The sequence below is a fragment of the Colius striatus genome, chromosome W, assembly GCF_028858725.1.
Source record: "Colius striatus isolate bColStr4 chromosome W, bColStr4.1.hap1, whole genome shotgun sequence".
Taxonomy (NCBI): Eukaryota; Metazoa; Chordata; class Aves; order Coliiformes; family Coliidae; genus Colius; species Colius striatus.
Window position 1 is genome coordinate 32,797,108 of NC_084789.1, and position 23,349 is coordinate 32,820,456.

Below are 23,349 nucleotides of genomic sequence, written 5' to 3' on the forward strand. Positions count from 1 at the left end.
ATTGAAGGAAGATGAAGGCCCGGTGTCAGCCCTTCTCCTCAGCAGCCGTGGTTTGCTCCTCTGACCTGGTGCTGGATCCCAGCCCCACAGTCCAACCCTGACTTAGGCAAACGCTTGGGGAGGGATTTGTTTTCAAGGGCTTTAGCACAGGCCACGTGTGGGTGCCGTGTGCGTCGCCGTTTGTGCTCTCAGCTCTTGCTGTCAGGCAAGTGCAGGAGCTGACTGAGGGAAGTTGTCTTCTCCCGTCTCCTCTGTGCAGGACACGTCCCAGAAGAGAATGGACCTGCTTGGCTCTCCCTTAACCGTCACATCCGCTCACCCCAAGTCAACTCCTGCCCGCTTTCTGCCTGCCATCAGCCCCATGGCTTCGAGCTACAAGAACCGTGCTCCTTGCTACGCCGTGCTGCAGAGCTACGGACTCCCCTGGATGCCCAGAGCCTACTATAAGGCCGCTGCCACCCACCCCACTCTGGCTCCTTTGTCTGGCACCTGCCAGGGCTTGAGCCCCAGCGAGATGCTGCCTTCTGTGTCAAACAGAACGGCGCTTTTCACCTGCTACAGCCCCGACGACTGGTACCGCTCCAACCAGAGCAACTACCACGAGGCGGAGACGTCCCGGAGCAAGGCGGAGCTGCTGACGGCTGATACCTCCCGCCTGGTGCAGGACAAATACCAACAGACCAGCAAGAGCCGGGCAGACAACACAAAGAAGCTGGGGCAGCGAGTCAGCGACATTGAGTTTTGGAAGGCGGAGCTCTGCCATGAGCTGGCAGAGATCATCAAGGAGAGCGATGCCCTGAGAGAGATGAAGGGCATCTCCGGCTGGAGAGAGCTCTGGCCGAGACAGAGGCCCCTCTCCAGGTGAGCACCCTGTGCGTGGGCCGCAAGCTGTAGCCCACTGCTGCCGCTGCACCAGGGACACGTATGCTCTCTCCCGGGGTTTTCATGCTGCCGCTGCATGAAACGAGCTCTGTCGCCCATTAGTCGTGGCCTAAACCGGCTGCCCAGGGCGCTGCTTGCCCTTGTCCTCGTCTCTGTGTCCACCTCCCCTTTCTTGTCTGCCCTGTCCTGAGCCGGGCAGCATCCCTGCGGGAAGCCCTGCAGCCGGCACCAACGGCCTCTCCCCAACAGGTTGCTCGGGAGTGCCTCCTGCAGTGGGAGAAGAGGATGGGCATCGACCTTGTCCATGACGAGGTGGAGAAAGAGCTTTTAACAGTAAGTCTGGACGCAGATCCCACCTTCCAGTTGAGATCAGCAGAGCTGTCAGCTGTGACGCTGGAGCGTGGCCTCTGATGGCTTGTGCTTTGCCTCTCTCTGCCCAGGAAGTGGATGGCATCAGGGCCTGCCAGGAGAGGATACGGCTATTCCTGGAGAAGGCAAAAGCCCAGCTCATGTAAGGAGGAGCCCCGTATCTCCCTGGGGAGCGGGCAGTGATGTTGGTGGGAGCACAGAGCTGCCCGGGAGGGATGGAGGGGGGGGGTGGGAGGAAGGGAGAAAGGGAGCTGCGTGGCCATGGGAAGGGGAGGAGACCGTCCCACCCACACGTGGCCACCACAGCTGTCCCTGTGCGTTTAAGGACCAACTGGACGGCCCAGCACGAGCTAGAGAAGGACCTGGCCAACAAGCAGGCAGCCCACCGCATCAACGGCAAGTGCCACCAGCTGAGGAACTGCTCCGACGGCATCAGCTACTACCACGGGGTGCAGCGGGTGGATGCCACGTGAGTGGGCACCTGACAGCTCTGGCACCCGGCCGTCCCGGGATGCTCGGTGCCGCTCCCTTTCCCCGACAGGAAAGGCCACCAGGGAAGGCTGTGTCTGTGCAGGGCCTGGCCCTCCCAGCAGGGGCTGACCGTGGGCCTCTCCTTTCCCCCCACCAGCATCTCCGTGCCCGAGTCGTGGGCCAAGTTCAGAGACAACAACATCCTCCAGTCGCAGAGAGAGCGGGTGGCCTCCGCCCAGCTGCGGGACTCCATTGAGAACCTGATGGAGGTGACAGCCACCGAGATGCGGTGCCAGTTCAACAGGGTGAACGTGGTCCTCACCAACCGCATCGCCGAGATGCCAAGAACAAGCTTCGGGCCCACCTGGCCAAGGTAGCCCAACCCCTCCCTGTGTGTGTGACGCCCTCACCTCCCTGGGACACCGACCACCTTCCACGCAGACCTGGCCCGGGAAGAGGCCAATCCCACTCACTTGGACTGCTCATGTCCCACTGAAAATATATATGCTGTCGCTTAAGTTATACCACTGCGTATGGGAGCAACAAAAAACCAGGAAGGCAGACCCCGTCCAAAAGTAGTAAGTAGGTCCAATGTAGTCTATCAGCTAGAACTGTGTTACATTTGCAGCTGCTTTCATGTGGGACCTATCTGCAATTCCAGTCACTTGAACTTCTCAACGACCATTGAAAAAATACAGACTGTCAGTAGAAGTTATAACAGTGCGTATGGGAGCTCCAAGAAAGCAGGAAGGCAGACCCCACCTACAGTAGTAAGTAGGTCCCCATGTAGTCTATCAGTATGCGCTGTTTCACATTTGCAGCTTCTTTCCTGTGGGAGCTATCTCCAATCCCACTCACCTGTACTGCTCAAATCCCATTGAAGAAATACATGCTTTCCGTTAAGATATAGCACTCCGTATGGGAGCTACAAGAAAGCAGGAAGGCAGACCCCAACTACATTGTTAAGTAGGTCCTCATGTAGTCTATCAGCCAGCACTGTGTCACATTTGTACCTGCCTTCTTTTGGGAGCTGTCTCCAATCCCACTCACTTGGACTGCTCAGCTCCAATTGAAAAAATACATGCTTTCTGTTAAGTTATACCATTGCGTATAGCAGCTACTAGAAAGCAGGAACGCAGAGCACACCTACAGCAGTAAGTAGGTCCCCATGTAGTCTATTAGCCAGCACTGTGTCATATTTGCAGCTACTTTTCTTTGGGAGTTATCTCTAATAACACTCACTTGGCGTGCTCAGCTCCCTTTGAAAAAATGAATACTGCCGTTAGAACTTACGCCACTGCATCTGGGCAGTACAAGAAAGCAGGTATGCAGACCCCACCTACAGTGGTACGTTGGTCACGTTGGAGTCTATCAACTTGCACTGTGTCACATTAGCAGCTGCTTTCCTGTGGGAGATGTCTCCAATCCCACTGACTTGGACTGCTCAGGTCCCATTGAAAAAATACAGGCTGTCAGTAGAAGTTACAACACTGAGTATGTGTGGAGAGGTTTGTGGAGACTTGGGTATAGATCTGCAAAAGGACCTACCAGGGTTGTTAGCTTATGGGTATGCTAAGGGAGTGTTTCAGAATCCACATACAGTGCATGAATTGAGTGAATGGCGTAAATTTGGGGATTTGCTGTGGGAAGCTACCCTGGAGGACGATAAGACAGCTAAAAAGTTAGGGAAGCTTTGGAGGATAGTGCACAATGTGTTGTTGCAACATCAGGCAGAAAAGAAGGCTGCTGAGCACGCATCGGCAGCATAGAGTAAGAATAAAAACTATGAGCGTGACTGGTTCCAATCCATCCCGCTGGCTCCTACCGTCTCAAAAGTAATGCTCCCCCCCCGCGTGTAGAAAATGGCCCTGGAGGCACGGACAGGATACGAGAACCATGTGAGCCATCAGTCCCTCCTGAGGAACAGGAGTGCCGGCCTAAAGAGTCCCCGCCTCCTCCCCCCACTTGGAGAGCCTGTCCCTGGGGCAGAGAGTCAACTTGCAGAGGCCATCGCAAGGGAGCGGAGGGAGGCTTGGGCTGCACTCGCAAAAGATTGTCTGGGAAAAGGGGATGGCGATGCACTGGAAGCAGCCAGAACTTTGACGTTGCCACTGGTATTCCAACCCATTGTGGGGGGAGGTATGCAAGCAACAATTTCTGCTCTGGACTTGAAGTTGTTATTCCAGTTGCGGTCCACGGTCAGCCAGTTCGGAGTAAATAGTGAACTAGTGAAACAAATGATTGACAAATGTATGGGGAACCCAGTTGCTACTGCCCGCTGACTGTCGAAGCATAGTAAAACTTATTTATACACAAAATCAGTTTTGCCCCAAGGCATGCGTAACAGCCCAACTATCTGTCAGTTGTATGTTGACGCAGCTTGACAACCCCTTCGATGACAATGGCCTAACGTTATCATCTACCATTACATGGATGATATCCTCTTTTCTCAGCCTGCACCATTTACGGAACAACAGGCGAAGGAGTTTCGACAGGCACTGGCTCAATGCCACCTTGTGATAGCTCCAGAAAAGGCTCAGCATACAGCTCCATGGAAATATCTTGGATGGTCTTTATCAGAACAGCTCGTAGTACCACAGAAGCTACAGCTCCAACTACAAATAAAGACCCTGAATGATGCTCAGAAGCTTTTAGGAGATCTGCAATGGTTAAAACTAATAGTGGGAATACCCAACGAGTTGTTAGAAAAACTACGACCACTTTTGAAAGTAACCAACCCCACGCGTCAAATACAGGTGTCCTGGTTTGGGCTAGGATAGAGTTAACTTTGATGAGGAAGTAGGAAGGGGCACAGCATGGGCAGCTGACCTGGGCTGGCCAACAGGTATTCGATACCATACTGACATCATGCCCAGTACCTAGAGGCAGGGAGCTAGTCGGGGGCGGGGTTTCGGGAGCACAGGCGGGGCTGCCGGTCGGAGGGGGGGGGGGGGGTCGCGCCGGGTCCCGAGTGGTGAGCAGCCGCGGCACGCGCCATTCCTTTTGTATATTCCCCTCGTTTACTGTTAAAACGGTTCCTTTTTCCCCCTGAACTTGTTTCTTCTTATTGTTGTTCTATTAAACCGCTCTTATTTCAACCTACGCAGGTTTTCCCCTTTTTCTCTGGTTCCCCTTCCCACTCCACCGGGAGGGGAGGAGTGAGCGAGCACCCTCGTGGCTCTTTGTCCCCGGCTGGGCAAAACCACGACATTATTTGGCGCTCAACGTGGGGCACGCAGGGTTGAAATAAGACACAGTAGGCTGAAACAATTGTCACAATGTTGATGTATTTGCTTAACTGCTGTTGGCCCATAATTTGTCATATGCACTATATATTCTCTCTGATAGTGTTTATGTCCTTTGGAAAAGGGACGAAAGCACTCGTTCTGATATACTGGTTGTTACTGGCTTATGGTATGGTTGTATCACTGGGTATGGAGCTAGGCCAATACTTGTACATGACTTGGTTGGCATTTCTGCAACTTGGACATTTATTTTCAGAATGTAGTGACAGTAATGACACTCAGTTCATGGGAAAAATGGAGGGACGTAATTTTTCCATTTTTTCCATCCTCCCTTACTCATTCAAGTTAACTGCAATAGCTTTTGACAATTCAGAATGCACTTGGGATGTCCCAGCCATTGTGGTTTTATTGCTCTGTCCTCTAGGTAGGGTGTTTTTCTTGGGTAGAGTTGTGAAACGTGTTTTCCAGACTGTTATGAGGTTAGGCAGCTATGGAGGGATTGATATACAGAAGAATATGAACAGGTATTGGAAGAGTTTTTTACTTGTACAGATTAGGAATGCCACCCTAGCAACCACTGTGGCTATTCAAACTGAGGCAACTGATGCTGTTGCTGCCCTAACTCCAACAGCAGACACTGATCCTGAATCAGAGGATCAACCTGTGGCAGTGTCAGTTGCTCCTGTACAGAAAAAGAAACACATAAAAAAATCAGTTCGCCTTGTGAGGGATGAAGATGAACCAGTGTCATCACGGGAACGGGAGGAAGAGTCAGAGCCAGAGCCAGAGATAATCACCCGATCCTTGTCCCTGAGCGAACTGCGAGAAGTGCGAAAAGATTACAGTCGCCACCCAAGCGAGCACCTTGTTGTCTGGCTTCTCCGATGCTGGGAGAATGGGGCCCACAGCTTGGACTTGGAGGGCAGGGAAGCCAGGCAGCTGGGCTCTCTGTCCCGGGATGGCGGCATTGACAAGGCGATTGGAAGGAAGACAGAAGTCCTCAGCCTCTGGAGAAGACTTCTGTCTGGTTTGAGGGAAAGATACCCCTTCAAAGAAGATATCATATGCCACCCAGGCAAGTGGACCACAATGGACAAAGGTATCCAGTACCCGAGGGAGTTAGCTGTGCGGGAAATGATTTATAATGAGCAGTTACCAACAGACCCAGATGAGGTCCAGTGCACACAGTCTATGTGGCGAAGATTTCTGCAAAGTGCACCATCATCTTATGCTAATTCATTGGCAGTCATCTCCTGGAAAGAAGCTGAGGGGAAAACAGTGGGGGAAATGGATGTTCAACTTCGGCAATATGAAGAAAGTCTGTCTTCCTCCCTACAGGCTGTTGTCTCGGCTGTAGATAAAATGTCAAAAGAGTTCCACCAATTCAAAGAAGATATGTCCCGCACTCCACCTGCCCGAGTCCATACTTCAGCTATTAGTAGATGTCCCTCTGTTCAAGAGAGGGAATATAGAGGGCAGACACCACGAGGTGCTTTGTGGTCTTACCTGCGGGACCAGGGAGAGAACATGAACAAGTGGCATGGACAACCTACTTCGGCCTTAAGGGCACGGGCACGGCAGTTACGGGGAAAAAACGCTACAAGGAGCAATATCTCTTGGAAAGATGCTGCTCCAGTTTCCAGTGAGCAACTCCCTAGACAGAATAGAAGGGTTGAGCTCTATTCTAGTCCCCTCGAGGGGACTTCTAGCTCTTTTCTACAAAAGGTATCCAATGACTGCCATGGCCAGTACTAGGGAGGCCCTGCCTCCAGCCAGGTGGAGGAGAGGGACAACCGAGTTTATTGGACAGTGTGGATCCGATGGCCTGGCACATCAAACCCACAAGAGTACAAGGCTTTAGTGGATACTGGAGCACAATGCACTCTGATGCCATCAAGTTGTAAAGGGACAGAATCTGTTTGCATTTCTGGAGTGACAGGGGGATCTCAACAGCTAACCTTGTTAGAAGCTGAAGTGAGTTTAACTGGAGATGAGTGGCACAAACACCCCATTGTAACAGGCCCAGAAGCCCCGTGTATCCTGGGCATAGACTACCTTAAGAGAGGGTATTTTAAGGACCCAAAAGGGTACCGGTGGGCCTTTGGTGTGGCTGCAGTGGAGACAGAGGAAATTGAACAACTATCCAGCATGCCCGACCTCTCAGAGGACCCTTCTGTTGTGGGGTTGCTGATGGTTAAACAACAGGTGCCAATTGCAACCACAACAGTGCACCGGCGGCAATATCACACCAGCAGAGATTCAGTGATTCCCATTCATAAGTTGATTCGCCAACTGGAGAGCCAAGGGGTGATCAGCAAAACTCACTCACCCTTTAACAGTCCCATATGGCCCGTGCGAAAGTCTAGTGGAGAGTGGAGACTGACAGTGGACTATCGTGGCCTGAATGAAGTCACGCCACCGCTGAGCGCAGCTGTGCCGGACATGCTGGAACTCCAATATGAACTGGAGTCCAAGGCAGCCAAATGGTATGCCACCATTGATATTGTCAATGCATTCTTCTCAATTCCTTTGGCAGTAGAGTGCAGGTCCCAGTTCGCTTTCACTTGGAGGGGGGTTCAGTATACCTGGAATCGACTGCCCCAGGGGTGGAAACACAGCCCCACCATCTGCCATGGACTGATCCGGGCCACGCTGGAGAAGGGTGAGGCCCCAGAACACCTGCAATACATTGATGACATTGTTGTGTGGGGTGACTCAGCAGAGGAAGTTCTTGGGAAGGGAAAGAAGATAATTCAAATTCTTCTGAAGGCTGGTTTTGCCATTAAATAAAGTAAGGTCAGAGGGCCTGCAGAGGAGATCCAGTTTTTAGGAGTAAAATGGCAGGATGGACGTGGCCATATCCCAATAGATGTGATCAACAAAATTGCAGCCATGTCTCCCCCAACTAGCAAAAAGGAAACACAAGCTTTCCTAGGTGTTGTGGGTTTTTGGAGGATGCATATTCCAAATTACAGTATGATTGTGCGCCCTCTCTACCACGTAACACAGAAGAAGAATGATTTTGAATGGGGTCCTGAGCAGCAACAAAGTTTTGAACAAATTAAACAGGAGATAGTTCATGCAATGGCACTTGGGCCAGTCCGGACAGGACCAGATGTTAAAAATGTGCTCTACACCGCAGCTGGGGAGAATGGCCCTACTTGGAGTCTTTGGCAGAGAGCACCTGGGGAGGGTCGAGGCCGACCCCTTGGATTCTGGAGTCGGGGATACAGAGGATCCGAGGCCCGATACACTCCAACTGAGAAGGAGATACTGGCAGCATATGAAGGGGTTCAAGCTGCATCAGAAGTGATCGGCACAGAAACACAACTTCTCCTAGCACCTCGACTGCCAGTGCTGGGCTGGATGTTCAAAGGGAGGGCCTCCTCCACACATCATGCAACTGATGCTACATGGAGTAAGTGGATCGCATTGATCACACAACGAGCTCGTGTAGGAAGTTCTAGCCGCCCTGGAATTCTGGAATTGATCACGAACTGGCCAGAGTGTGAAGACAGTGAAATATCACCAGAAAAGGAGGCAACCCGTGCTGAAGAGGCCCCATCATATGAGGAACTTCCAGAAGATGAGAAGCGGTATGCCCTGTTCACCGATGGGTCCTGTCGTCTTGTGGGGAAGCATCGGAGGTGGAAGGCAGCTGTGTGGAGCCCCCTACGCAAAGTTTCAGAAGCTGCAGAAGGAGAGGGTGAATCGAGCCAGTTTGCAGAGGTAAAAGCCATCCAGTTAGCTTTAGACATTGCTGAACAAGAAAACTGGCCAAGGCTTTATCTCTACACTGACTCGTGGATGGCAGCAAATGCTGTGTGGGGGTGGTTACAGCAATGGAAGCAGAACAAGTGACAACGACGGGGCAAACCCATCTGGGCTGCCTCAATATGGCAAGACATTGCTGCTCGGCTGGAGAAGCTAGTTGTGAAAGTGCGCCATGTAGATGCCCATATACCTAAGAACAGGGCCACTGAAGAACATCTGCATAACCAGCAAGTGGACAAGGCTGCAAAGATTGGAGCAGCTCAGATAGATTTAGACTGGCAAGACAAGGGGGAGTTATTTTTAGCTCGGTGGGCTCATGACACCTCAGGTCATCAAGGCAGAGATGCCACCTATAAATGGGCTCGTGATCGAGGGGTGGATTTAACCTTGGATGCCATTGCACAGGTTGTCCATGAGTGTGAGACGTGTGCTACAATCAGACAAGCCAAACGGTGGAAGCCCATATGGTATGGAGGACGATGGCAGAAATATAAATACGGAGAGGCCTGGCAGATTGATTGCATCACACTGCCACAGACTCGCCAAGGCAAACGCCATGTGCTCACAATGGTGGAGTTGACCACCAGCTGGTTGGAAATGTATCCTGTGTCTCATGCCACCGCCCGGAGCACCATCCAAGGCCTTGAAAGTCCTCTGGCGACATGGCACCCCAGAAAGAATTGAGTCAGACAATGGGACGCACTTCAGGAACAACCTCATAGATGCCTGGGCCAAAGAGCATGGCATTGAATGGGTTTATCACATCCCCTATCATGCACCAGCCTCAGGAAAAGTGGAACGACACAATGGACTATTGAAGACCACACTGAGAGCAATGGGGGGTGGGACATTCAAACATTGGGACACAAATTTAGAAAAGGCCACCTGGCTAGTCAACTCCAGAGGATCTGTGAACAGAGCTGGCCCTGCCCAATCGGAACTTTTACATACTGTAGAAGGGGATAAAGTCCCTGTAGTGCACGTAAAAGATCTGTTAGGGAAAGCAGTATGGGTGAGTCCTACCTTGGGTAAAGGTAAACCCATTCGTGGGATTGTTTTTGCTCAGGGACCTGGGTACACTTGGTGGGTGATGTGTAAGGAAGGGACAACCCAGTGTGTACCTCAAGGAAAATTGATTTTGGGTGAGAATAGCCTGTGAATTCCATGAATCAAATTGTATTATGTTAGTTGTTAAATAACATTGTTGTTGTATGTCGTCATTACCATAGTTGCTCTATGCCATATTACTGACACTACAGTAAGGACCACTCAGATCACTGAAAGATGGACATGGACAAGCAAGATACAGAATAGCAGAATGTGAATTGGTGCCCAGTGACATCCTCAAGATCAGCGCTTTCAACTTACAGATAAGACACACCTAAAAGATCAACTGCAAAATCCTGATACTGCATGCAGTGAACTATCCCCCCCACACACACCCCATCTACCCTGCTGTGAAAGATTTATGATGAATAAGACCTGACGTTATGGACTAAACGGCTAAATGGACTTAACGGGAATGTTAGGGGGGTGGCCTATAAACTGAAGGAATTATATACTTCTCTGTGTGTGCCCATATTTTTTCAGGGAGAGGAAATGTGGTGCTCAGATGTTGTATATTGTGAAACTAGACATGATGTAGATGGTATAGAATAAGGGGTGGAATGTTCTGGTTTGGGCTAGGATAGAGTTAACGTTGATGAGGAAGTAGGAAGGGGCACAGCATGGGCAGCTGACCTGGGCTGGCCAATAGGTATTCGATACCATACTGACATCATGACCAGTACCTAGAGGCAGGGAGCTAGTCGGGAGCGGGGCTTCGGGAGCACAGGCGGGGCTGCCGGTCGGAGGGGGGGGGTCGCTCCGGGTCCCGAGTGGTGAGAAGCTGCGGCACGCGCCATTCCTTTTGTATATTTAACAGTAATTTACTGTTAAAACTGTTCCTTTTTCCCCCTGAACCTGTTTCTTCTTATTGTTGTTCTATTAAACCGCTCTTATTTCAACCTACGCAGGTTTTCCCCTTTTTCTCTGGTTCCCCTTCCCACTCCACCGGGAGGGGAGGAGTGAGCGAGCACCCTCGTGGCTCTTTGTCCCTGGCTGGGCAAAACCACGACAACAGGTAACACCAGAGCTTCAGGATGCGCTTCAACAAATTATGGACTGTGTCATACAAGGGCAGGTCTGACGTCACTTTGTTGACTTACCTATTGACTTAACCATCTGGTATAGCACAAAGTATTTGCTTGGGGCCTTGACACAATCTCAAAAGAAAATGGGGGAGGTATGGGTTCTAGAATGGATTTCCCCAGCCTTACAAAAAACAAAAACCCTTTTTCAAAAAATTGAGATGTTGGCGGGACTAATAAAAAAGGGTCGTGAAAGAGCATTAAAAGTAACTGGTGCTGAGCCGCATACCATAAGGATACCAATGAAAAAGGACTCTTTACAATGGTATTTAGACAATACAGAAGATCTTCAGGAGGCGCTCTTAGGTGGCGGCAGTATAGTAGCAACAGACAAAATAAAAAAAGCACCATTACAATGGCTAGGAAAATTGAATTGGCTAGTACGACCCAAATGGGAGCCGGCCCCCATCGCGGATGCGTTGACAGCATACACGGATGCTGGAAGAAAGTCTAGAACGGCGGCAATAACCTGGCAAAAGGAAGGGGAGTGGAAGCACCAACTAATAAAAGCAGAAGAGAAAGACACGTTACAAACCTTGGAACTGTTGGCAGTAGTATGGGCCATGATGAACCTGAAAGGGCCCCTGAATGTGGTTACAGACTCGTTATATGCCGCGGGTATCGTAGAGAGAATCGAGGACGCCTCCATTAAGGAAGTGTAGAATCCCAGACTATTTGAATTATTAATACAGCTGGAGAAGGCAATAAAGCTTAGGGAGCATGTTTATGCCATTATACATATCAGGAGCCATAAATGGGACATTGGGCTGAAAGAAGGTAATGCTAGGGCAGGTAAGATGGTCACAGTGACGCATAACACGCCTCTGTCCAAACAGATACTAGCCAGAGAAGCGCAATCCCTGTTTCATCAGAATGCACGGGGCTTACACCGAGAATTTCAGTTATCGCTAAAGGATGCAAAGGCTATTGTTAGAGCTTGTCCCATTTGTAGCCATCAAAATGGAGATGTTGGCTTAGGCTGGGGGATGAACCCTAGAGGATTATCTGCAAATGAAATTTGCAGATGGATGTCACTCATGTGGCAGAGTTTGGAAGACTAAAATATGTGCATGTAACCATAGACACATGGAGCAAATTCGTTTGGGCAACAGCACAGACAGGGGAGAGGGCCATACATGTGGACCGTCATTTATAGAGTAGTTTTGCGGTAATGGGAATTCCTCAGAAAATAAAGACAGACAATGGGCCGGCCTATATAAGTAGAAGCATAGAACAGTTTATGAGGCAATGGAAAGTTGAATATGAAGCAGGGATTCCCCATTCCCCCACAGGACAGGCCATAATAGAAAGAGCTAATGGGACTCTAAAAAGATATCTTGGTAAATATGGGGATGTTAAAGACCCACATATGAAATTGTTAAAGGATTTATTTATTATGAACCACCTCTGTGTGTTTGGGGAAAAGGAGCTACCACCTGTAATAATGCATCATAATCCAAAGGCACAAAAGAAGAGAGAGAAAGAAATATGGGTTAAATATCGTGAGCCTAAAACAGGGATATGGCAGCCTCCGGCCAAAGTATTATACTGGGGACGTGGGTATTTGTGTGTTGATTCTCCCACAGGATCCATTTGGGTGCCAGCCAGGTGGACAAGAGCTGTCCTTGAAGCTGCGGAGATCAAACCATTTGACGAAAAAGGACAGGAAGAGATTGGAGAATAAATACACCCTTGTCTTGCGGTCATTGGAGGACTGGCTAACAATCAAAAGACTGAAGGTTATATAACAAAAAGACAGTGAATTTAATGAATAATAATGAGGTGTTTTGTTATAACCATAGCTTTTAATGTAACTATAATTACTAAAAGCTTGACGCATTTTAATCAGCCTGGAGATAATATTTGGATAACCTTTGCTAATCAAACTGGTCAATCATCTCTTTGTCTTAGCTTGGGAGGGGTTACTAATCCTTTTAAAACGTGTTTGATAGGATTGCCCGTATGGAATCCGGAGGAATTTTGTGGACTAGTACACAATAACACCTTGTGTAACAGGACGGGGCTGAACACAATTAGCGGTGATCACCATCATTCAAATGGGTAACGTCAATGTGAGATAATCAAGTCTATTAGCCAGCACTGTGTGACATTTGTACCTGCTTTCCTGTGGCAGCTATCTCCAATCCCACTCACTTGCACTGCTCAACTCCCATTGAAAAAATAGAGGCTGACGGTAGAAGTTATATCACTGCATATGGGAGATACAAGAAAGCAGGAACGCAGACTCACCCTACAGTAGTAAGTAGGTCCCCATGTAGTCTATCAGCCAGCACTGTGTCACATTTGTACCTTCTTTCCTCTCGGAGCAATCTCCAATCCCACTCATTTGGACTGCTCAACTACCCTTGAAAAAATACAGGCTGTAGGTAGAAGTTATAACACTGCGTATGGGAGCTACAAGAAGGAAAGAAGGCAGATCCCACCTACAGTAGTAAGTAGGTCCCCATGTAGTCTATCAGCCAGAACTTTGTCACATTTGCACCTGCTTTGGGACCTGTCTCCAATCCCACTCACTTGGACTGCTCAGCTCCCATTGAAAAAATACATGCTAGCAGTAAAAGTTATACCACTGCCTATGGGAGCTATAAGAAAGCAGAAAGAGAGACCCCACCTACAATAGTAGAGTAGATCCCCATGTAGTCTCTCAGCAAGCACTGTGTCAGCTTTGCAAGTGCTTTTTTGGGGGAGTTATCTCCAATAACACTATCTTGTTCTGCTCAGGTCCCATTGAAACAATATATCTCGTCGCTTAAATTATACCACTGCGTATAGGAGCTACAAAAAGCTGGAAGGCAGACCCCTCCTACAGTGTTAAGTAGGTCCCCACGTAATCTATCAGCCAGCACTGTGTCAAGATTACAGCTGCTTTCCTGTGGGACCTATCTCCAATAACATTCACTTGTACTGTTCAGGTCCCATTGAAAAAATATATGCTGTAGGTTAAGTTATACCACTGCGTATGGGAGCTACAAGAAAGCAGGAAGGCAGACCCCACCTACAGTATAAAGTAGGTCCTCATGGAGTCTATCAGCCAGCACTGTCTCACCTTTGCAGCTGCTTTCCTATGGGAGCTATTTCCAATAAGACTCACTTGGACTGCTCAACTCCCATTGGAAAAATACAGACTGTCAGTAGAAGTTATACCACTGCATATGGGAGCTACAAGAAAGACGGAAGGCAGAAACCACATACAGTAGAAAGTAGGTCCCCATGTAGTCTATCAGCCACCACTGTGTCACATTTGCACCTGCTTTCTTGTGGGAGCTATCTCCAATCCCAGTCACTTGGACTGCTCAGGTCTCATTCAATAGAATACATACTTTCCATTTAATTATAGTACTGCGCATGGGATCTACAAGAAAGCAGGAAGGCAGACCCCACCTACAGTAGTAAGTAGGCCCCCATTTAGTCTATCAGCCAACACTGTGTCAAGATTACAGCTTCTTTCCTGTGGGAGCTATCTCCAATCCTACTCACTTGGACTGCTCATCTCACAATGAAAATATATAGACTGCAGGTAGAAGTAATACCACTTTCTATGGGATGTACAAGAAAACAGAAAGGCAGACCCAACCTACAGTAGTAAGTAGGCTTCCATGTAGTCTATCAGCCAGCACTGTTTCACCTTTGCAGCTGCTTTCCTGTGGACACTATCTGCAATCCCACTCACTTGGATTGCTCAAATCCCATTAAAAAAAACCAGACTGTCGGTTAATTTATACCACTTCGTATGGGAGCTACAAGAAAACATGAAGAGAGACCCCACCTACAGTAGTAAGTAGGTGCCCATGTAATCTGACAGCCAGCACTGTGTCACATTTTCAGCTGCTTTCCTGTGGGAACTATCTCCAATAACACTCACGTGTACTACTCAAGTGCCATTGAAAAAATATATGCTGTCTGTTAAGTTATAACACTGAGTATGGGAGCTACAAGAAAGCAGGAAGGCAGACTCCATCTACAGAACAAAGTAGGTCCCCATGTAGTCAATGAGCCAGCACTGTGTGACATTTGCAGCTGCTTTCCTGTGGGCGCTACCTCCAATTCTATTCACTTGGACTGCTCAACTCCAATTGAAAAAATATATGCTGTCAGTTACGTTATACCACTGCGTATGGGAGCTACATGAAACCAGGATGGAAGACCCGACCTACAGTAATAAGGAGGACTCCGTGTAGTTTCTCACCCCCAGCTGTTTCACATTTGCAGCTGGTTTCCTGTGGGAGCTGTGTGCAATCCCACTCACCTGGAATGCTCATCTCCCATTGAAAAAATAAATGCTGTCAGTAGAAGTTACTCTGCCACGAAGTTTTCGGCTCTTGGCCTGAAAAACCCAGACTTGAAGTCTGAAAACCAGGCTCAAAGCCTGAAACCAGGCTCGAAGCTTGAAAAATGAACCAGACTCAAAGTCTGAAAAACCCAGACTCGAAGTCTGAAACCAGGCTCAAAGCCTGAAAAACCCAGGCTCGAAGCCTGAAAAACCAGCTCCAACCCTACTTCATGCGGCGATCAACCCAGGGTCCGATTCTCAGCTGGGTGGGAAGAAATCAGTCCTACTCAATGTGAGTTATAGCAGAAATCTTCTCCTTTATTGAGAGCAGGCTCTAACTTATATACACAGCAGCTTCAAAGCTAGCTCAGCAACAGCAGCTAATAGATTACATTCTTTTGTAAATCCTATTTGTGGTTTGTGCGATAAGCAAGCTCCCTCACATTTTCCCATCTTGTTTTTCTCCGAAGTTGTTTTCCACCTTGAGCTGTTAGCTCGTTAGCTGAAAACAGCCCGACCCTGAGGGAACAGAAAGCGGCCTGCTGTCTACATGACTACGTGACAGCAACTACTTTAACCATGGCTCTGACTCTGACAGGAAAGCAGCTGCAAATGTGACACAGTGCTGGCTGATAGACTACATGGGGACCTACTTACTACTGTAGGTGGGGTCTGCCTTCCAGCTTTTTTGTAGCTCCCATAGGTAGTGGTATAACTTAATCGACAGCATATCTTTTTTCAATGGGAGCTCAGCAGTCCTAGTGAGAGGGATTGGAGACAATGTTCACAAGAAAGCAGCTGCAAATGTGACACAGTGCTGGCTGATAGACTACATGGGGACCTACATACTACTGTAGGAGGGGTCTGCCTTCCTGCTTTCTGTAGCTCCTATAAGCAGTGGTAAAACGTAATGGAAAACATGCAGTTTTTCATGGGAGCTGAGCAGGCCATGTGAGTGGGATTGGAGAAGGCTCCGAAAGGAAAGCAGTTGCAAACGTGACACAATGCTGGCCGGTAGAGTTCATGGGGACCTGCTTACTACTGCAGGTGGGTCTTCCTTCCTGCTTTCTTGTTACTCCCATATGCAGTGGTATAACTTCTACCGACAGTGTGTATTTTTTCAATGGGTGTTGAGCAGTCCGAGGGACTGGGATTGGAGATAGTGCCCACAGGAAAGCAGCTGAACTGTGACACAGTGCTGGCTGATAGACTACATGGGGACCTACTTACTAATGTAGGTGGGGTCTGCCTTCCTGCTTTATTGTAGCTCCCATATGCAGTGGTATAACTTCTAATGACAGTCTGTATTTTTTCGATGGGCGTTGAGCAGTCCAAGGGACTGGGATTTGAGATAACTTTCACAGGAAAGCAGCTGCAAATGTGAAACACTTATGGCTGATAGACTACATGGGGATCTACTTAAAACTGTAGGTTGGGTCTGCCTTCCTGCTTTCTTGTAGCTCCCATACGCAGTATTATTATTTCTAACAATAGTCTGTGTTTTTTTTCAATGGGAGATGAGCAGTTCAAGTGACAGGGACTGGATATAGCTTTCACAGGAAAGGAGCTGCATATGCGACACAGTGCTGGCTGATAGACTACATGGGGACCTACTTACTACTGTAGGTGGGGTCTGCCTTCCTGCTTTCTTGTAGCTCCAATACACAGTGGTATAACTTCTACCAACAGTGTGTATTTATTCAATGGGATTTGAGCAGTCCAAATGATTGGGATTGGAGACAGAGCGCACAGGAAAGCAGCTGTAAATGTGACACAGTGCTGGCTGATAGACTACATGGGGACCAACTTAGTACTGTAGATGGGGTCTGCATTCCTGCTTTCTTATAGCTCCCATACACAGTGGTATCACTTCTACGGACAGTCTGTATTTTTTCAATGGGATTTGAGCCGTCTAAGTGAGTGGAAATGGATATAGCTCCCAGAAGAAAGAAGCTACAGATGTGACACAGTGCTGGCTGATAGCCTACATGGGGACCTACTTAACACTGTAGGTGGGGTCTGCCTTCCTGCTTTCTTGTAGCTCCCATACGCAGTGGTATAATTTCTAACGACAGTCTGTGTTTTTTCAATCGGAGTTTAGCAGTTCAAGTGACTGGGACTAGATATAGCTCTCACAGGAAAGCAGCTGCAAATGTGACACAGTGCTGGCTGATAGACTACATGGGGATCAACTTAGGAGTGTAGATGAGGTCTGCCTTCCTTTTTTCTTATAGCTCCCATACGCAGTAGTATAACTTCTACCGACAGAATGTATTTTTAAAGGGAGCTGACGAGGCCAAGATAATGGGATTGGAGGTAGCTCCCACAGGAAAGCAGCTGCAAATGTGACACAGTGCTGACTGATAGACTACTTAGGGACCTACTTACTATTGTAGATGGGGTCTGCCTTCCAGCTTTTTTGTACCTCTCGTATAACTTAACCGAAAGTCTGTATTTTTTCAATGGTAACCTAGCAGTCCAAGTGAGTGGGATTGGAGATAGCTCCTATATGACGCGAAGTTTTTGACTCTTGGGGTAAAAACCAATCTCGAATCCTGAAATCAGGCTCGAAGCCTGAAAAATGAACCAGACTCAAGGTCTGAAAACCAGGCTCGAAGCCTAAAAGCAGGCTTGAAGCCTGTAAAATGAACCAGACTCGAACTCTTTAAAGTCCAGACCCCACCTACAATAGTAAGTAGGTCCCCATGTAGTCTATCAGCCAGCACTGTATCACATTTCCAGCTGCTTTGCTGTGGGAGCTACCTCCAATCCCATCCTCTTGGCCTCGTCAGCGCCCTTTAAAAATACATTCTGTTGGTAGAAGTGATAGCACTGTGTATGGGAGCTATAAGAAAGCAGGAATGCAGACCCCATCTACAGTACTAAGTTGGTCCCCATGTAGTCTATCAGCCGGCACTGTGTCACATTTGCAGCTGCTTTCCTGTGGAAGCTATCTCCAATCCTACTCAGCTCCCATTGAAAATATATAGACTGATCGTAGAAGATATACCACTTCATATAGGAGGTACAAGAAAACAGAAAGGCAGACCACACCTACAGTAGTAAGTAGGTCCCCACGTAGTCTATCAGCCATAAGTGTTTCACATTTGCAGCTGCTTTCTTGTAGGAGGTATCTCCAATCCCACTCACTTTGACCGCTCATTTCCCATTCAAAAAATACATGCTGTCTGTAGAACATATACCACTGTGTAAGGGAGCTACAAGAAAGCAGGAAGGCAGATCCCACCTACAGTAGTAAGTAGGTCCCCGTGTAGTCTATCAGCCACCACTGTGTCATATTTTCAGCTGCTTTCCTGTGGACACTCTCTCCCATCCCACTCACCTGGACTGCTCAGCTCCCATTGAAAAAATACATGCTGGTGGTAGAAGTTATATCACTGCTTATGGGAGCTACAAGAAAGCAGGAAGGCAGACCCCACCTACACTAGTACGTTGGTCCCCGTTTAATCTATCAGCCAGCACTCTGTCACATTTGCATCTGCTTTAATGTGGGAGCTATCTCCAATAACACTCAATTGTACTGATCAGGTCCCATTGAAAAAATATATGCTGTGGCGTAAGTTATAGCACTGCGTATGGGAGCAACAAAAAAGCTGGAAGGCAGACCCCAACTACAGTAGTAAGTAGGTCCTGATGTAGTCTATCAGCCAGCACTGTGCAGCCTTTGCAGCTGCTTTCCTGTGGCACCTACATCCAATCCCAGGAATTTGACTTGCTAAATTCCCATTGAAAATACAGATTGGTGTTTAAAGTTACACCACTGCCTCTGGGACCTTTAATAAAACAGGTACGCAGACCCCATCTACAGGCATACGTAGTTCCCCTTGTAGTCTATCAGCCAGCACTTTGACACATTTTCACCTGCTTTCCTGTTGGCGCTATATCCAATCCCTGTCACTTGGACTATTCAGCACCCATTGGAATAATATTTGCTGTCAGTTAAGTTATACCACTGTGTATGAGAGCTACAAAAAACAGGTACGCAGACCCCAGCTACAGTAGTAAGTAGACCCCCTTGTAGTCTATCAGCCAGCACTGTGTCACTTTTCAAGCTGCTTTCCTGTGGGAGCTATATCTAATAACACTCACTTGGACTTCTCAGGTCCCATTGAAAAAATATATGCTTTCGCTTAAGTTATACCACTGCATATGGGAGCTAAAAAAACGTGGAGGATAGACCCCACCTACAGTGTAAAGTAGGCCCCAATGTAGTCTTTCAGCAAGAACTGTGTCACATTTGCAGCTGCTTTCCTGTGGGAGCTATCCCCAGTCCCACTCACTTGGACTGCTTAGTTCCCGTTGAAAAAATACATGCTTTCCGTTCAGTTATAGTACTGTGCATGGAATCTACAAAAAAGCAGGAAGGCAGACCCCACCTATAGTAGTAAGTGGGCCCCCATGTAGTCTATCAGCAAGCACTGTGTCGTATTTTCAGCTGTTTTCCTGTTGGAGCTATCTCCAATTACACACACTTGTATTTCAAAGGTCCCATTGAAGAAATATATGCTGTCGGTAAAGTTACACCACTACGTATGAGAGCTACAAAAAAAGCAGGTACGCAGACCCAACCTACAGTAGTAAGTAGGTCCCCATGTAGTCTAAAACCCAGCACTGTGACATTTTTGCACCTGCTTTCCTATGGATGTGGAGAAAAAATGAGGGCGCATGGACATGGATCCCGGGGTATAATGTTAGGCCTGTTGGGCAGCAGGCCGCTTTCTGTTCCCTCAAGGTCAGACTGTTTTCGGCTAAAAGTGGTAAACAACTTTGTGGAAAAACAAGATGGGAAACTGTGAGGGAGCTTGCTTATCGCAGAAACGGCAAGTAGGATGAACAAGAAAGTGAAATTTATTAGCTGCTGTTGCTGAGCTAGCTTTGAAGCTGCTGTGTATCTAAGAGCCTGCTCTCAATAAAGAAGATTTCTGCTATAACTCACATTGAGTAGGACTGATTTCTTCCCACCCAGCTGAGAATCGGACCCTTGGTTGATCGCCGCATGAAGTCAGCTTACAGATGGATTTTCAGGCTTCGAGTCTGGATTTTTAAGACTTTGAGTCTGGTTCATTTTTCAGGCTTCGAGCCTGCTTTCAGGCTTCGAGCCTGGTTTTCAGACTTCGAGTCTGGTTCATTTTTCAGGCTTCGAGCCTGGTTTTCAGACTTCGAGTCTGGTTCATTTTTCAGGCTTCAAGCCTGGTTTCAGGCTTCGAGATTGGTTTTTACTCCAAGAGCCGAAAATTTCATGTCATATGGGCACTATCTCCAATCCCACTCACTTTGACTGCTCAGTTACCATTGAAAAAATACAGACTGTAGGTTAAGTTATACGGGAGGTACAAAAAAGCTGGAAGGCAGACCCCACCTACAATAGCAAGTAGGTCGCCAAGTAGTCTATCAGCCAGCACTGTGAAACATTTGCAGCTGCTTTCTTGTGAACATTGTCTCCAATCCCTCTCACATGGACTGCTCAGCTCCCATTGAAAAAAGATATGCTGTCGGTTAAGTTATACCACTACCTATGGGAGCTACAAAAAAGATGGAAGGCAGACCCCACCTACAGTAGTAAGTAGGCCTCCATGTAGTCTATCAGTCAGAACAGTGTCTCCTTTTCAGCTGCTTTCCTGTCAGAGTCAGAGCCATGGTTAAAGTAGTTGCTGTCACGCAGTCATGTAGATAGCAGGCCGCTTTCTGTTCCCTCAAGGTCGGGCTGTTTTCAGCTAACGAGCTAACAGCTCAAGGTGGAAAACAACTTCTGAGAAAAATAAGATGGGAAAATGTGAGGGAGTTTGCTTATCGCAGAAACCGCAAGTAGGATGAACAAAAGAATGTAATCTATTAGCTGCTGTTGCTGAGCTAGCTTTGAAGCTGCTGTGTATATAAGTTAGAGCCTGCTCTCAATAAAGGAGAAGATTTCTGCTATCACTCACATTGAGTAGGACTGATTTCTTCCCACCCAGCTGAGAATCGGACCCTGGGTTGATCGCCGCATGAAGTAGGGTCGGAGCTGGTTTTTCAGGCTTCGAGCCTGGTTTCAGACTTCGAGTCTGGGTTTTTCAGACTTTGAGTCTGGTTCATTTTTCAAGCTTCGAGCCTGATTTCAGGCTTTGAGCCTGGTTTTCAGACTTCGAGTCTGGGTTTTTCAAGCCAAGAGCAGAAAACTTTGTGGCAGAGTAACTTCTACCGACACCGTTTATTTTTTCAATGGGAGCTGAGCAGTCCAGGTGAGTGGGATTGAAGATAGCTCCCACAAGAAAGCAGGTGCAAATGTGACACAGTGCTGGCTGATAGACTACATGGGGACCTACTACAGCTCCCACAGGAAAGCAGCTGCAAATGTGAAACAACAACAAATGTGAGAGACTACACGGAGACCTCCTTGCTACTGTAGGTCGAGTCTTCCTTCCTGGTTTCATGTAGCTCCCATACGCAGTGGTATAACTTAACAGAAAGCATGTATTTTTTCAATGGGAGGTGAGTAGTCAAAGTTATTGGGATTGGAAATACCTCCCACAGGAAAGCGGCTGCAAATGTGAAACACTTATGGCTGATAGACTACGTGGGGACCTACTTAGTTCTGTAGATGGAGTCTGCCTTCCTGCTTTCTTGTAGCTCCCATACTCAGTGTTATAACTTAACAGACAGCATATATTTTTTCAATGGCACTTGAGTAGTACACGTGAGTGTTATTGGAGATAGCTCCCACAGGAAAGCAGCTGGAAATGTGACACAGTGCTGGCTGTCAGACTACATGGGGACCTGCTTACTACTGTAGGTGGGATCTGCCTTCATGTTTTCTTGTAGCTCCCATACGAAGTGGTATAACTTAACCGACAGTCTGGTTTTTTTTAATGGGATTTGAGCAATCCAAGTGAGTGAGATTGCAGATAGCGCCCTCAGGAAAGCAGCTGCAAATGTTAAACACTTATGGTTGATAGACTACGTGGGGACCTACTTAGTCCTGTAGGTTAGGTCTGCCGTTCTGTTTTCTTGTACATCCCATTGAAAGTGGTATTACTTCTACCTGCAGTCTATATATTTTCATTGTGAGATGAGCAGTCCAAGTGAGTAGGATTGGAGATAGCTCACACAGGAAAGGAGCTGCAAAGGAGGCACAGTGCTGGCTGATAGAATAAATGGGGGCCTACTTACTACTGTAGGTGGGGTCTGCTTCCAGCTTTCTTGTAGATCCCATACGCAGTACTATAATTAAACAGTAAGCATGTATTTTGTTGAATGGGACCTGAGCAGTCCAAGTGACTGGGATTGGAGATAGCTCCCATAGAAAAGCAGCTGCAAAGGTGAGACAGTGCTGGCTGATAGACTCCATGAGGACCTACTTTATACTGTATGTGGTTTCTGTCTTCCTGCTTTCTTGTAGCTCCCATATGCAGTGGTATAACTTCTACTGACAGTCTGTATTTTTCCAATGGGAGTTGAGCAGTCCAAGTGAGTCTTATTGGAAATAGCTCCCACAGGAAAGCAGCTGAAAATGTGACACAGTGCTGGCTGATAGACACCATGAGGACCTACTTCACACTGTAGGAGGGGTCTGCCTTCGAGCTTTTTGTAGCTCCTATACGTAGTGGTATAATATAAAGCGACGGGATATATTGTTTCAATGGGACCTGAGCAGAACAAGATAGTGTTATTGGAGATAACTCCCACAAAAAACCAGCTGCAAAGGTGACACAGTGCTTGCTGAGAGACTACATGGGGATCTACTCTACTATTGTAGGTGGGGTCTCTCTTTCTGCTTTCTTATAGCTCCCATAGGCAGTGGTATAACTTTTACTGCTAGCATGTATTTTTTCAATGGGAGCTGAGCAGTCCAAGTGAGTGGGATTGGAGACAGGTCCCAAAGGTGCAAATGTGACAAAGTTCTGGCTGATAGACTACATGGGGACCTACTTACTACTGTAGGTGGGATCTGCCTTCTTTCCTTCTTGTAGCTCCCATACGCAGTGGTATAATGTCTACCGACAGCCTGTATTTTTTAAATGGGAGTTGAGCAGTCCAAATGTGTGGGATTGGAGATTGCTCCCACAGGAATGCAGGTGCAAGTATAGAACAGTGCTGGCTGATAGACTACATGGGGATGTACTTACTACTC

At 47.8% G+C, this 23,349-nt stretch overlaps 1 pseudogene; it reads left to right on the top strand.

The window, feature by feature from the left end:
- The first annotated feature begins 277 nt into the window (after positions 1-277).
- On the top strand, positions 278-22,203 carry LOC133628418 (tektin-3-like; annotated as a pseudogene).
- Positions 22,204-23,349: the final 1,146 nt, after the last annotated feature.